Source organism: Gigantopelta aegis, chromosome 12 (genome assembly GCF_016097555.1).
Source record: "Gigantopelta aegis isolate Gae_Host chromosome 12, Gae_host_genome, whole genome shotgun sequence".
Taxonomy (NCBI): Eukaryota; Metazoa; Mollusca; class Gastropoda; order Neomphalida; family Peltospiridae; genus Gigantopelta; species Gigantopelta aegis.
The window spans coordinates 10,157,713-10,175,424 of NC_054710.1; the positions used below are offsets into that span (position 1 = coordinate 10,157,713).

Here is a 17,712-nt window from a genome sequence, read left to right on the forward strand (position 1 = left end):
ACTCATATCTGTCGTGAGTTTGAATGGCCGACAGGAAGTTCATTGAAGTTGATTGTCTGAGGTTAGATTGGATCCATGAAGTTGTCAGTGTCACCCACATATTTGTGTTAATTGTTTCCATAAAAAATATACTTGTTGAAATATTTCTACAAATAGCTGTACATGTACTGTATAGGGAAAGTTGATCTCTTAAGGGGAAAGGTGAGAATCACGGCTACAGTAAACTAATAGTATTGTATATCTTGTTTAGCTGCATATATCTTATATATCTGTGATTTGTTTATATTACTGTAATATATAATATATATATATATATATATATATATACATATGCTATATATATATAAATACAATGCTTGTTTTGTTTGTAAATACTCGGCCAACACTTGAAATGTTTTATGTTTAAAACTTTAAATAACCTTACGTCATACGTCATATATATATATATATATATATATATATATATATATATATATATATATATATAGACAAAACTACATATATGTGGTTTTCTGATTTCTGTATTCCACGAGTGTATTTCCTGCAGGAAACCCCGATGCCGCAGGCAGAGGGTTTCCGGCAGGAAATACACGAGTGGAATACAGAAATAAGAAAACCACATATATGTAGTTTTGTATTTATTACATACCCTAAATTGGATTTTTTTTCAAAATAATAATTTAGAAATTGTAACACTGCTAGCTAATGACGGGGATTTCTAAATTTACACAACTAGGTCAGCTGTGTTACTACGCGGACCGACGAACCACCAATTATTACACATAGGAATATAGTTCTATTTAAACAATAAACAGAAATAAGAAAGAAACGTTACCTATAATTTTAATGATATTGTTTGAAATGCCTTTTAAAGACAATGTAATAGCTAAAATTCACGAACAATATAATATTTAATTCGCTCGTAATACGTCAGAAAACCTTCAGCGTACCAGTTTTATCAACGAAGAAAAATGTCAAGAATTGTTCACTCAGTGTCTGAGTCGTCATCAGTGTGTTTTCATTTATTGATGTTCATGGAATTACTCGTTCCTGAAAATTTTAAGTTTATATTAAATGTGCCTCCATAAATCATCGCTCCACTGAATAATCCGGTTGACAGTTCATTCAAGTTTTTTACGTGAGGAGATGGCATTGTTGCTAAAGTCGACGACAGTCACTTTTCGCACCCTTGTTTTGGCTTCGTACACAATAAATGTAGCATATCTTACCCTAATTTCACTAGAAATCCATATTTCGTAAAAGGTGCAATTTTTTAATCACAAAATTTAGTTCAAAGACATCCAGGTGCATTAGTAATGTTCAGAAGAAAAAAAATTCGATAGCAATTTTACATTGGAATTTTTCCAAAAAGGAATCGTCATGTACCCAGTTTATGGTTATTGTAAGGAGATGCAAAGTGACGTCATTGGAATACTGACTTCATTTAAATTCAAAATTAGCTGTATTATTACAATACTGCGCCACATTAAAATAAAAACTAGTCTACTAACCTTGACCCCTGTCAAATTCCTATAACAAGCAGACAACGCTGTTTACAGGTCGGTATTTATTAATTTTTGTTCATAATTCTGGACAAAATATTAATTTGAAGTTTTGAAAGATGAAAGAAATAAAACGTACCTTTTGTCAAATATATCATATCACAAAATTACGGTTGGAGATGTTTTATTTATTGAAAAAGAATAAGAATTGTGTACGATGTAACGAAGCCAAAACAACTACAAGGGTCCAAAAGGTGACTGTCGTCGACCTTAACTATCGTGATTAAAATCTCGTTGGTTAGTAGTGTACCCATCTCAAGTTTTGGTATCGAGCTCATTAAATTGTAAATATTTGTTACCGTTTTCGTCTGTTTTCAGTTTTCCACATAATAACATTTTAAACAAACCAAACACAAACTTTGTTTACATATCGCGAAGGGCATTCCCGGTAAGCATGTGCTATAAATAGTAGCGTTGAGTTGAATACGGAAAGTTGTATTCAATTCTTGTATTCAGAGCTGTATTTATATAGTAAGATTTAATGGGTATGTAATAAATAAATATATATATATATATATATATATATATATATATATATATATATATATATATATATATATATTTTGTACCTGCCCTGATATTTGATCGGTCTAGGCTCGATCCTTGTCTGTGAACCCATTGTGTTATTTCTCGGTCCAGCCAGTGCACCACAACTGGTATATCAAAGCAAAACTAGAGCACATTGAATGATGATTAATTATTGGCCATTAAAACTTGATTGACCATTAAAAATTGATTAGCAACTACTGCTCACTGGCGTAGGTATTTTGCTTTATATTTGCTTTATAATAGTGTAAAAGTGTGCAAATATAAAAATGTGCCCCGTCACTTTTTGGCACCTTCCTATGCCACTGCTGTTTGATGTTTTAAAATTGTGTAGCCATCTCTGAAACTTGTGTGTAGTGAATCGTAACATGATACTGAACAAAATGTTCCCTGCAAAGGCCATGGTATGTGCTATCCTGTCTGTGGGATGGTGCATACAAAAGATCCCTTGCTACTACTGGAAAAATAAGACTATATGTCAAAATTACCAAATGTTTGACATCCATAGCCGGTGATTAGTAAATCATGTGCTCTAGTGGTGTCGTTAAATTTTTTTTTTATTTTGTACATATCCTGTAATATATACATGTATGTAGATAATTTGTACTGGCCTTATTTGGGCATTTATGCAGTGTTCACCAGGCAAGGTGAGTGATCACTCCTACTCACCTCAACATTCACTTGGAAAGTTTTAGGCGAGTGACAAATTGATCACCTTGTAATAAAATGTTTGATCAGTTTTATATGAATAATCATGTAACTGTTCACCTGGCACCATTTGCAAACTATTTTGACCTTCTTTTTTTTTCTTTTTTTCAGGAGTACATTGTGAACTCTTATTATTAACTACCTCAACTTTTAATTGTAAGGTAAGAAATATCTTGTTTTCTTATAATTCACTATTTATTTATTTTTAAATTTAAATTTAAATTTTTTTTTTAAATATATTTTATTTTAATATTTATTTCATTTTATTTTATTAGTTCCCTACCGGTCCAACCGGAGGGGACTATAGGTTTCATCTACGTCCGTCCGTCCGTCTGTCGGTCCGTATGTCCCACATATGTTTTCAGGATTTTTTTCTGCAGATGGCTTTGAGATATTGAGCTGAAATTTTGTGTATAGCTTTATCATGTACTGTTACAGATCAAGTTTGACTTTCATGGTGATTTACCCTTTTTTTTTTACGAAGTTATGGTCCTTGGATGTAGGAGATGTGAACCCAGTACCTACCAGTCGTAAGGCTGATAATTTAGTCTCTGTATGTAACCACCAAGGCAATTTTTGGCTATTTTGGTTTAAAAAATGTAAGTGTCTTAATTTAAGGACTCTCTGTTTGTAACTCTTAAGAGCCCGCTACCAACCCAACAAGCCCTGCCATGTGTCTCCAGTAGAACAGAAGATACAATAAATGTTTTGAAAGAAACCATGGAAAAGATCGCTATTCAAGACTGTGGTTTCCTAGGATTTTCAGATATGTTGACTGTGTCATTTCGAAGAATCAATGCAATTTGTACAAATATGTTTTATGAGCCATGCCATGCCAGCCAAGATAGAGAGTGAGTCCTATATGATTTTTGCAAGCCTCGGGTTCCCGGACTTTCCTCAAAATCGCACACTGTTCATAAAATGTTTATCCAATATCGACTTGTGATTTGTATATTAATTAATCAATTAAGATCATGACCGGCCTTTCAATACAGATACCGACTCCAAACCCTGAGTGAGTGATCCGCAAGGCTCAGTGGGTAGGTGTAAACCACTTGCACCAACCAGTGATCCATAACTAGTTCAACAAAGACCATGGTTTGTGCTATCCTGTCTGTGGGATGGTGCATATAAAATATCCCTTGCTGCTAATCGGAAAGAGTAGCCCATGAAGTGGCGACAGCAGGTTTCCTCTCAAAATCTGTGTGGTCCTTAACCATATGTCTGACGCCATATAACCGTAAATAAAATGTGTTGAGTGCGTCGTCAAATAAAAAATTTCTTTGTTTCTTTTTTTCTTTTCTTTTTTTTCCATACCCATTTTAACCCTCTGGCAGAAAGCCTGGTCGATTGAATTCTGAATTTTTTTCATCCAGTAAATTTTGTCACTCAGTATGCTGTTTAATTGACACCTGCTGAATTCAGAATTTTGTTCACCTAATATATTTCGTTAAACAAAACATTTCCTTCAGTTAAGATCATGAAATCCAGCTAACAAATTTCCTGTATGTGGGTTTCTCCTTCAAACAGTGTTCAGTGATAAGTGAACACATCTTGTAGAACTGGCTTGGTTTTAACTACACCACTAGAGCACATTGGTTAATTAATCATCGGCTAATGGATGTCAAACATTGGGTAACTATGACATAGAGCCTTATAGAAGAAATCCGCTACATTTTTTTTATATGCACTTTCCCACAGACAGGAAAGCACATACCACAGTTTTTGATTTTAATATGGTTTGAACACTGGGAATTTGTGTTTAGTAATGCCTTGAATACAAATCCAAACGCCTATTGGGATTTCTGTTCAAGTAAACAGTTGCTCTTTTTGTCTTTTTTCTTTTCTTTTTTTGACAGAAAGCCATTACCGGTATATGACTATAAAACTGCATGGTATGAATTCATCTACATTTATGCCAAAAAACAATAAAACAACTATATAATTAAAAAAATATATAACAAAAATAACCATAAGCTAGGTCTTAATAAAATAAATGCTAAAGTCTAAAATCTAAAAATATTCAAAATGGGGGCGGGATGGGATAAAAAAGAGGACATTTTTGGTCAGTAAAAAAAAATGCAGGTAAGTCTATCATTTGGACAGAAGGGATGATAATATAAAATTTATTTCATTATAGCCTAAGCAAATATACTATAAATTTTATTAGAATTAAGACACGGTAACCAACGTAAGTCAGGTGTTTTGTTGATATGCGGTCGGTCGCCCCATCGGTGGGCCCATGCATTGGGCTATTTCTCGTTCCAGCCAGTGCACCATGACTGATAATTCAAAGGCTGTGGTATGTGCTATCCTGTGTGTGGGATGGTGCATATAAAAGATCCCTTGCTGCTAATGAAAAGATCTTAATTGGATATAAGCACGAAAATAAGTTGAAATGAAATGATGAAAGTGAAGGAAGCTCAAATTATATAAGCTCACCGTTTTTGATTCAGCATGTCATTTTATTTTATTAGTCGCACAATGGATGGACACCATAACTAGACCATTGGGCTATTTCTCGTTCCAGCCAGTGCTCCACAACTGATGTAACAAAGGCTGTGGTATGTACTATCCTGTCTGTAGGATGGTGCATATAAAAGATCCCTTGCTGCTAATCAAAAAGAGTAGCCCATCCCATGAAGTGGCGACAGCGGGTTTCCTCTCTCAATATCTGTGTGGTCCTTAACCATATGTCTGAGGCCATATAATGGTAAATAAAATGTGTTGAGTGTGTCGTTAAATAAAAATTCCTTTTTTTAACGAAAAAATGTAGCAGGTTTTCTAAGACTATATGTCAAAATTACCACATGTTCGATATCCAATAGCTGATGATTAATACGTCAATGTGCTCAAGTGTCCTGAATCGGGCCGCTGGCTATCCAGAAAGACAGGACCCGGGACAGGCATGCTTGAAACCTTCTTGGTATATGAGCATGACAAAATTATCCGCACCACTCTAGTGGTGTCGTTAAACAAAATAAACTCTAACTTTAAAATTTTATATTACCTAGGACCCAGGATTAAAACAAAGTAATTTTTTTTTTTTTTTAAATATATACATTTCAGAAGTACAATATTATTTCTACCATACATGACATTCAACAAACGAGTTGTGTCATCAGGTCACAATTGTGAAATAGGTTCTACAGGACATTTCACAAACGCGACATGTCATTTAATTTAGCAGGGACACCGAGTGTCACTTAGCAAGTGGTGTTGTTATTACGAGCAGTCATGTCCCGCTGTCAAAACAATTAGTCCTGTGTTTCGTTGGCCCTGATTCATTGTGTTTTGAGCAGACATTAGGCACCATGTGTTCTGACTCTGCATAGGAAGACCTTGTTAGTGAAGTCATGCAGGGCAAATTAAAACTAAGACCTGGATGATGGGGTTGGGTTGGGGTGGGGGGGTCGACTTCATTAAGCAGGGGTGGGAATTCTCCTCGGGATCAGCGGTTTTCCTCTCGTGGAACATTGCATTTCCTCGCATTTTAATCATCCTTGCCCTCTTTTTTTTATAGTTCACCAATTCCCACTTCTGATTGAGACCTTCACCTGAAGTCATGCAGGGCAAATTAAAACTAAGACCTGAATGGGGGGGGGGGGGGGGGGGGGGTTAGGGGGTGGAGTCGACTTTATTAAGATCTTCACCTGAAGTCACGCAAGGCAAATTAAAACTAAGACCTGAATAGGGGGTGGGGGTTAGGGGGTGGGGTCGACTTTACCTTCACCTGAAGTCATGCAGGGCAAATTAAAACTAAGACCTGAATGTGTGTGTGTGTGGGGGGGGTGTTAGGGGGTGGGGTCGACTTTATTAAGACCTTCACCTAAAGTCATGCAGGGCAAATTAAAACTAAGACCTGAATGGGGGGGGTTAGGGGGTGGGGTCGATTTTATTGAGACCTTCACCTGAAGTCATGCAGGGCAAATTAAAACTAAGACCTGAATGGGGGGGGGGGGGGGTTGGGGGGGGGGGTCAACTTTATTTAGACCTTCACCTGAAGTCATGCAGGGCAAATTAAAACTAAGACCTGAATGGGGGGGGGGTAGGGGGTGGGGTCGACTTTACCTTCACCTGAAGTCATGAAGGGCAAATTAAAACTAAGACCTGAATGGGGGGGTTAGGGGGTGGGGTCGACTTTATTAAGACCTTCACCTGAAGTCATGCAGGGCAAATTAAAACTAAGACCTGAATGGGGGGGGGGGGGGTGGGATCGACTTTATTGAGACCTTCACCTGAAGTCATGCAGGGCAAATTAAAACTAAGACCTGAATGAGGGGGGTGGGGGTTAGGGGTGGGGTCGACTTTATTAAGACCTTCACTTGAAGTCATGCAGGGCAAATTACCTAGATGGGGTGGGAGGTGGGGGGTGGGTGTCGACTTCATTAAGACCTTTGCCTGAGATGCTTGCGTCACAGGATCGAGCCACCTCAGTGGATCCATGCATTCACCTGATTATGTTTTTCTCGTTTCAAGTTTTTCTGTCTGTGAGAAGGTGCATATAAAAGATCCCTTTCTGCTAATGGGAAAATGTAGCGGTGCACGAGCATAGCACTGCCTGCATTGTCACTTGTTGATTTCATTAATTTATTTACTCAAAATTACTGTCAACCAGTGAACCATGAACAAATGATCTTCTACATAAGTTAGTAGAGCAGTTTGTTGCTGACCATCAAATTTGAAACAAGAAACACAGAGCTCAGCTTTGAGACTTAAGCCTTGTTTACACTTTAAATAAATAAAAAAATAAAAAAATAATAATAATAAAATAAAATAAAATAAAATAAATAAATAAATACATTTATTTATTTTTGATTGATTGATTGATTGAATATTGATTGATTGATTGATTGACTGACTGATTGTTTATTTATTTATTTATTTATTTATTTATTTATTTATTTATTTATTTATTTATTTATTTATTTGACTCCTCCCCACCATTTCCTTCCTTTTTTAATTCTTTTTCATTTCTTCCCTGAATCATCTTTCAACTTGTTTTGCTGTCCACCTCCACGCTCCAGTCCTTGTCCCTCCCACTACCACGTGTGCTTTCATCTTGTCACACTCCTACTATTCCCCATCATGCAGCTAATAATAAAATAAATATAGTAAATATTAGACATCTTGTAAATGTTTTCTGTCATCCGTTACTTATTACAACAGTTATTTAAAATATTCAGATTTCCTTTTTATTAGAAAATTGCTCAACCAAGTAACCAGTGTCTTCCAGTGTGGGTTATATTTGTAGGTTAATTTTTACTATACATCTTTAAAAAGTGTTGGTTTATGGGCAATAAAATATTATCTTCGACACTAAAATAGATAAAAACTCCCAGCCCAGAGTAGAAATATGGAAATGTGGAAAAGTAAGTGTGAATTGCCCGACGGCAGTAGCGTGGTATGTCGCACCGATCAGGTGCTGCATCTTGTACGAAGGTGTAAAGTTGTTGATGAGATTGTTTGACTCTAAGATGCGATGTTACACGATCCACGCTTGAGTTCAATCAGCCAGTGCTCTCGAAATCTCACCCTGAAAAAAAAAAAACCCTACACCAACGACGTCAAATGGGCGACGTACACTGCGGATAATCTCTGTTGGGAGGGAGGACAACACAAAGAAAGATTTTTCTACGAAACAGGATCCCTGTGATGTTCTGTACCTGGAGAGGGGAAGACCTGTATTACTGTGGCAAGCCGTCAGCCTATTAACACCCGTTGTGGTAAAAAAACACACGTGTTCTATTGAGTTGACCTGGCGGTGTGTTTCGAAGCCAGTGGAGCAGAACGTGAACTAGCCGCTAGGATGAGCGAGTGAGTGAGTGAGCGAGCGGGTGAGCGCTGGCTGGCTGTTTGTTGTGAGGTGCAGCAGAAGCCTTGTGGAGCTGGAGCGGAGAGCACGGATTAGAACAGTCTGCTGCAACACCCACACTCACACACAACTGTTCCTGTGTTAGCAGACGGCTTTTCTCTACTGAAGCTACAAGCAGACGTGAAGACCTGCTAGTAGAAGTGATATATCTACTAGCAGAAGTGAAAATCAACTAGCAGAAGTGAAAATCAACTAGCAGAAGTGAAAATCTACTAGTAGAAGTAAAAATCTACTAGCAGAAGTGATATATCTACTTGCTGAAGTTACTATCTATTAGCAGAAGTTGATATCTGCTAGCAGACGTGAATATGTTCTAGCAGAAGTTGGTATGTGCTAGCAGACATGAAACTCTTTCTAGCAGAAGTCAATCTACTAGCAGACGTCAATATCTTCTAGCAGACATGAATACCTTCTAGCAGACGTGAATACCTATTTAGCAGAAGTAAATATTGACTAGTGGATGGAAATCTTTGTTGACAGATTTCAGGAACAGAGCCGGTAATAGTGAAACTTTGTTGTGAAAGAGAAGATGAAACATTATCATTCATGAAGTAATGGATATGATCATCTGTAGCAGAAGGCGATATTGGTAGCAGTCGTTTTTGTGTTTGGAATAGATTTGTGGAGTCTTTTATATACGTGAGTGTTTAATATAATCTTATGTCATCTGATTTTACACGTAGATGACTTCATCACTTTATGACTTCATAGTTGTCAATCGTCTACAATTTTAAAAAGTTTGGGTTCAAGATATCACAAACTACAGTATCCGTGTTGAAAAGCAGATGTAAATATTATTAGCAGACGTGAGTGTGAGACAGGAATAGTTGAGTTTCCCTCTGTGTGTATCTATCGGTCTATCTATCTATCTTTGTGTACGGGATCCTTCACGAGTAACCTGACTTTTTAACACCAAACACGGGGGAAAGTGATCGTCTTTATGCACGCTGGTGCTGTGAGAAGTGGCCATGTTTATTGCTCTCTTATTGTATGATCTCGTGTTTAAAAAACAAAGACGAGATTGCATCTGTTTTCATTTCATGAGCCACGCCACGACTGTGATCCTAGTACTAATATGCACCTATCTCTGTAGCTGAAACCTACACTACCAACTGTGTTTTCATCGCTCAAGGTTTTTATGGGAAACCACCAGTCTATGAAATTTACCAACATTCATTGACACCTACTTGTAAAACGTTAGATACAGAAAGCCGAAAGAAAAAATATATATCCCACGTAACGTCTGAAGCGGCTGTTATTGTGGAACGGTTAGCGCGAGTCATATCTTGTGATATTGATTGGATGTTAGCTCTACGGTTGTTGTTACAAGAATTACTCAACAAATCGGGTCGTTCAGTGAGTAACTGACCACATCGTTTGTGTGTGTGAGGGTTATGATCAGAGGAACAACAACAACTACGACAAGCCACTTCAGAGGTCTAAGCTTGGATACTAATTACATGGTGTGCCTACGGGAATTTTATCACTTGACTGCATCAACGCTGGACCGGTCAGAAATCTTGCGTTGACCCTCTTGTCCATCTCATCGTCCTCGGGGTAAGTGTAGACTTGATGTAATTACATGAAGATGACCACTGGTCAATCACCGTGAAGGTCATTTGGTGCATATACCTTTGAAGTCTCTCTTCTCTGGTCTAGGTTTTTATTGCCATCTCCGACATAAAATGCTTAATCTGGTTTTGGGAGTTTTTGGTGCTTGCTTGATGAGTTTTCAGTTCCCGTTTGTGGTTCTCCATGGTTCTCAGTGCGTGCTGACCAATCTTTCTGTTGTTACCAAAATTGGGTTTCTGCTTTATTAATCATTCTGTATTGATTTAATTAAAGTTGGTTTTTTGGTGTTTATGAGAGGTGTAATGTTGGTGGAAACAAAAGCTCTGGAGTTAAAAGTTAATTAATTTATACATACATATACATAAACATACAAATAATTAATTGTTATTTTCCATACAACAAATATCAAGTTTTTATTCAGTATTGATTTAATTAAAGTTGGTTTATATTTTGGTGTTTATGAGAGGTGTAATGTTGGTGGAAATAAAAGCTCTTGAATTAAAGTTAATTAATTTATACATATGAATACATAAACATACAAATAATTAAGTGATATTTTCCATACAACAAATATTATCACGTTTTTATTAAAATATTTTGTGTGTTTATTAAATGTAGGATTGTTTTAACAATAACGATAGTTAAAAAACACAAAAAACCCCAACCTTTTTAGCTTTAATTAAAAAAAAAGAAATTAACAATTTCTTTAATATTGCATTTATAAATAAAATAATAAGTTAAATAATATTTATAATACAGACTTTACTTTTACTGCACAAAATAAAGTTTAAAATTTTTAACTGTTTTTTATTTTCATTCTTTAGCATTACCGGTAAATATAACTTTAATTTGATATTATTCTGTATAAAACTTAAATTATTAAATTGAAAAAGTGTTATTTTTACATTATTGTTAAATCACAAGAAAACAACAAATTTTAAAAAATAACTACATATCAGCATATTTTGAGAAATCAGAAATTAAATAATTTATTGTTAATAATATATTTATTGCAGGTTGTAAGATATGTAGCTTAAGTTTTTATGTTCATGAATTCATTTTGCAAAATTAAAAAGTTTTTTTCTTTTTCTTCTTTTTTAAAATAACTATAGCAGGTTTGAGTAATTTTCTGTATTCTATTATGAACTGAAAGTAGTTTTCAAACTTTTTGCTAATATCATAGTCATAAAAAACAATTCAGTACAGATATTATATTTAAATATTGTGTTTCATAATTTAATTTGCATTGAATTCTGTCTTTTCATACTTAAAAAAAACATTTTAGCTGCTCCATTTATGGTTGTATTTAACAAAGAAACAAACAAGCCCCCAACAAAACTCTCGAAACAAAAGAAAAACAAGCAAACAAACAAACCAATTGCTGAAGATTTAAAAAAATATTTCAATTTGTATTTTACATCTTGAATTTAAGATTTAAAAAAATATTTCAATTTGTATTTTATATCTTGAATTTAAGATTTTAAAAATATTTCAATTTGTATTTTATATCTTGAATTTAAGATTTTAAAAATATTTCAATTTGTATTTTACATATTGAATTTATGTAAGAACAGATAAATAATTTTTAATATAATCATTCGTAAACAACTTGATTTTGTAGGACAAACTGTAACACCCCCCCCCCCCCAAAACCTTGTACAAATTACTTTAAGAATAAGATGACCAAAACTGCTTATTATACATACGTGTGTCTAATGCTAATTATTTGTATAGATGGAATTTTGTTGTCACTTCAAGATTTACACATTTTTCACATACATATTAAATTTAGTAAAACATTTCAAATTTTAAAATTTAAACTAGCCCTAACACACTCTTCCTTTTATCCCAGACATTTCATTATTTATTAGATTAAAATGAGTCAACCTGTTACAGGCTGGATTTCATGGAAACGATCTTTTCTGGTACTGTCGGTAAAATCAGTTTTAGGAAGCAACATATATATATATTTAAAAAACAGCTTCCATGCAGTGGGTTAATTCCCATGATCACAAGGCACGGAACCGAAAAAGGGTTTCCCATGGAATTTGAAATCCTATGTTCTAGACCGCTGCAGTTAATTGTAACTATTTCTTTTATATACGTAGCTCAACTTAAAGCAATAATTTATACATTATATATCTTATTTTTAAAATATATCTTTTTAAAAATATATTTGTACGTATATATATACCAGTAAATGTGTTAAATAGATGTTTGCCAGATTACTTGGCCGTTTGGCATATTTATGTATATTTCCAAAAATATATTACCCAAAAAGTCAGTTTGGAAAATAGTATGTTTTGTGAGCCTTTATTTTGTTATGTTTTGTGAGCCTTTATTTTGTTATGTTTTTGGGCGGCTGAAATAACCTAAATTTGGTTACAAAATGTTAAAAGAATAATTTGCAATCTTTTTTTTTTTTCATCCAGCTTAGATGTGTGGTTTTACCATTATAATAAATACAGCCATCTATGTAATATCATGTCGCGATTTGCAACACAAATTTCACAGATCGCTACACAATTTTGAAACCTTAAACAGTAGTTGCTAACACTGGCGTAGGAACGGGGGGGGGGGGGGGGCACTTTTCAGATATTTTGCTTTATATTTGCTTTAAAATAGTGTAAAAGTGTGTAAATATATATATACACAGTAAGAGCTTTAAAATGTTACATAATATAAAATACATTAACAATAAACATACATGTATGATATAGTCAGCATGAACTAATCTATAACTGGCTCACACAAATTAAAAACTGAATAGTTAGTACTAATCTATAATTAGCTCACACAAATTAAAACTGGACAAACAAATGTGATGGAATCATTTCTATTCCATTCAGAACTTATTTTACAATTTTTACGTGATTGGCTCACATAAATTAAAAACTGAATAGTCAGTGTCAACTAATCTATAATTGGCTTACACAAATTAAAAACTAAATAGTCAGTATCAACTAATCTATAATTGGCTCACACAAATTGAAAACTGAATAGTTAATACTAATCTATAATTGGCTCACAAAATTTAAAAACTGAATAGTCAGTGTCAACTATCTATATTTGGCTCTCACAAATTAAAAACTGAATAGTTAGTACTAATCTATAATTGGCTCACAAAATTTAAAAACTGAATAGTCAGTATCAACTAATCTATAACTGGCTCACACAAATTAAAAACTGAATACAATTATTATATTTTGTTTTAAATTGAATTGTGTTTATTGAACAAATTAGGCAGGTTTCCTCTAAGAATTAGCAAATGTTTGACATACATTGTAGCTGATGATTACTAAATCTAGTGTTGTCTTTATACAAAACAAACTATAACTAACATGATATATAAAGACAGTTACACTATACAAAACAAACTATAACTAACATGATATATAAAGACAATTACACTGTATACAAAACACTATAACTAACATGATATATAAAGACAATTACACTATACAAAACAAACTATAAATAACATGATATGTAAAGACAATTACACTATACAAAACACTATAACTAACATGATATATAAAGACAATTACACTATACAAAACAAACTATAACGAACATGACATATAAAGACAATTACACTATACAAAACAAAATATAACTAACATGATAATTGATATATAAAGACAAATACACTGTATACAAAACAAACTATAACTAACATGATATATAATAAAGACAATTACACTATATACAAAACAAACTATAACTAACATGATATATAAAGACATTTACACTGTATACAAAACACTATAACTAACATGATATATAAAGACAATTACACTATACAAAACAAACTATAACTAACATGATATATAATAAAGACAATTACACTGTATACAAAACAAACTATAACTAACATGATATATAATAAAGACAATTACACTATATACAAAACAAACTATAACTAACATGATATATAAAGACAATTACACTGTATACAAAACAAACTAACTAACATGATATATAATAAAGACAATTACACTGTATACAAAACACTATAACTAACATGATATATGAAGACATTTACACTGTATACAAAACACTATAACTAACATGATATATGAAGACATTTACACTGTATACAAAACAATCTAACTAACATGATATATGAAGACATTTACACTGTATACAAAACAAACTAACTAACATGATATATAAAGACAATTACACTGTATACAAAACAAACTAACTAACATGATATATAAAGACATTTACACTGTATACAAAACAAACTATAACTAACATGATATACAAAGACAGTTACACTGTATACAAAACAAACTAACTAACATGATATATAAAGACAATTACACTATATACAAAACAAACTATAACTAACATGATATATAAAGACATTTACACTGTATACAAAACAAACTAACTAACATGATATATAAAGACAATTACACTATATACAAAACAAACTATAACTAACATGATATATAAAGACAATTACACTGTATACAAAACAAACTATAACTAACATGATATACAAAGACAGTTACACTGTATACAAAACAAACTAACTAACATGATATATAAAGACAATTACACTATATACAAAACAAACTATAACTAACATGATATATAAAGACATTTACACTGTATACAAAACAAACTAACTAACATGATAATTGATATATAAAAACAGTTACACTGTATACTATAAAGAGACCGGACGCAGCCCAGTGGTAAAGTGCACACCTGATGTGCAGTCAGTCTAGGATTGATCCCTGTCGGTGGCCCCATCAAGCTATTTCTCGCTCCAACCAGTGCACCACGACTGGTATGTCAAAGGTCGTGGTATGTGCTATTCTGTCTTTGGGATGGCGCATATAAAAGATCTCTTGCTACTAATAGAAAAATGTAGTGGGTTTTCCTCTCTATGACAGTGTCAAAATGACCATATGTTTAAGATCCAATAGCCGATGATTAATAAATCAATATGTTCTAGTGATGTCGTTAAACAAAACAAACTTTTCTCATATTTTTTTTCGTACACTATAAAAGATATTTTACTCCCTGCAACATCAATCAAGAGAATGTATGTGGGAAAAATGCATATAAAACATTCACTGCTGATGATGGAAAAAATCTAACAGGTTTTCTCTCTAAGACTACAAGCACATGTCAAAATATGTTTGACATTCAATAGCCGATGATTAATTAATCAATGTGCTCTAGTGGTGTTGTTAAACAAAACAAACTTTACTAATGAGAAATGGATGAATTACAACTGTTTAAAAACAATATATATATATATATATATATATATACACACACATACATACATACATACATACATACATACATACATACATACATACATACATACATACATACATACATACATACATATACATACATATACATATACATACATACATATACATATACATACATACATATACATATACATATACATACATACATATACATACATACATATACATATACGTATACGTATACGTATACATATACATACATGTATATACATATACATATACGTATACATACACATACACATACACATACATATACATACACATTTACATACACATACACATACATATACATATATATATACATATATATATATATACATATACACATATATTTTGTTTTGTTGTTGCTTTGTTTACTTTGCCTGGTTAACAAGTTTTAAAGCCACCAGTTGTCATTTCATGTCTTCAATTGTAGTTATATTAATAAGCCTGGTAGGTTTATCATGCATTTCCTGTTCAAGTATGTAATTTAGTCAAAATAAATCTTCTTTAAATTTCTGTAATGTGTTTTTGTCCAACTGACAATACATGTCTTAAAAACGACTGAATATGACCAGCTTTTGTCCCCGAGTGTATGAATAATAGAGTTAGTAGCTGCACCTTTTAGAAACTCAAACCGACCAACAAGATGCTAATTTCTACATGTACGTATGTGTTATGTCTTTTGACATGCAACAAATCCATTTCAGAATTATGCACATTTCATGAGAAAAAGGAGCCTCCCGTTTGACGCTTTTCAATGCAACTGCCGACTTTGAACAGATCTCGCGACTCGGGTGACTTGTGTTTCATTATTAAAGGCGCCGTGTGAATTGACTTGAATTACGCTAACCTCTATCAATAGGTTTGCCTTAGTTTCACAGCTCTCTGTTGTTTACGGTCGCGTGGGGACAAAGGACGTTGCATGTGGACGGGTGTAAAAAGTTGTTGGCCTGTAAGAATGTTTTAATGGACTTGACTCCAGTTTCGAAAATGACATTTTATTGACAGGCGAACAGATAGGGTAGGTTGATACCAGCGAGTGTTAGTTATCAACAGCCGTATGTATACACCGATGGCAGGACGCGTTAAGAACTATCACTGATCTAAGAACCTCGGACATTTTTTTATAATGTTTTGTGTACAAGTTCGAGACTGTGTATGCTCATGAGTGGTTTTAATTTCAATACATGTATGCATTTCTTTTCTTTTTAGTTCAGATTCAAAGTAAAGGAGGTTTTTTTGGGGGGTTTTTTTTGTTTTTTTTAATGGGGGCAGTTTTTTCTGTTTATATCATAAAGCACCAATCAAAAAGTCTTTACTTGAATCACATTTTATTTTTCATTTTATTTTGTTTTTAATTTGTTTTTAACAAATTTAAATAGTAAAGTGATGATCCTGACACCAAAATAATTGATGCATATCGATTTCTTGGTCATAATTGTTTTTTAAAAAGAGAGAAAAAGATTACGATCGGCAGGTTAAAATTAGAATGAGTCAGGTAACCAGAAACAAACAATGTGTTATGTTATATGCCCAAAGGTGAGAATGAATATGACATGAGCTGTGTGGTTTTCATACCTAGTACTGAAATGTGTACCATGTTGGATTGACTGACCATCCAGAACTGAAATGTGTCCTGTGTTGGGTTGACTGGCCGTCCAGGACTGAAATGTGTCCTGTGTTGGGTTGACTAGCTGTCCAGGACTGAAATGTGTCCCATATTGAGTTGACCAGCCATCCAGGACTGAAATGTGTCCTGTGTTGGGTTGACTGGCCGTCCAGGACTGAAATTGTCCTGTATTGGAGTTACTGACCATCCAGGACTGAAATGTGTCCCGTGTTGGGTTGACTGGCTGTCCAGGACTGAAATGTGTCCCTGTTGGGTTGACCGGTCATCCAGGACTGAAATGTGTCCTATATTGGGTTGACTGGCCATCCAGGACTGAAATGTGTCCCGTGTTGAGTTGACCCACCATCCAGGACTGAAAATGTGTCCCGTTTTGGGTTGACCGGCCATCCAGGACTGAAATACGTCCCATGTTGGGTTGACCGGCCATCCAGGACTGAAATGTGTCCCGTGTTGAGTTGACCGACCATCCAGGACTGAAATGTGTCCCGTTTTGGGTTGACCAGCCATCCAGGACTGAAATACATCCCATGTTGG

At 34.0% G+C, this 17,712-nt stretch overlaps 1 protein-coding gene across 2 annotated transcripts in view; it reads left to right on the forward strand.

Annotated features, from left to right (window-relative positions):
• Positions 1-17,712, forward strand: part of LOC121386477 (cell adhesion molecule-related/down-regulated by oncogenes-like) — a 187,135-nt gene that overhangs the window by 49,645 nt on the left and 119,778 nt on the right. Inside the window, exon 2 of one of the 2 annotated variants that reach the window (XM_041517394.1) lies at positions 2,928-2,977. The gene's annotated coding sequence lies outside the window, so the exon portion shown is untranslated. Of the gene's footprint in view, positions 1-2,927; positions 2,978-8,533; positions 10,249-17,712 lie in introns of those variants that run through there. The other variant, XM_041517393.1, reaches the window with a different exon arrangement.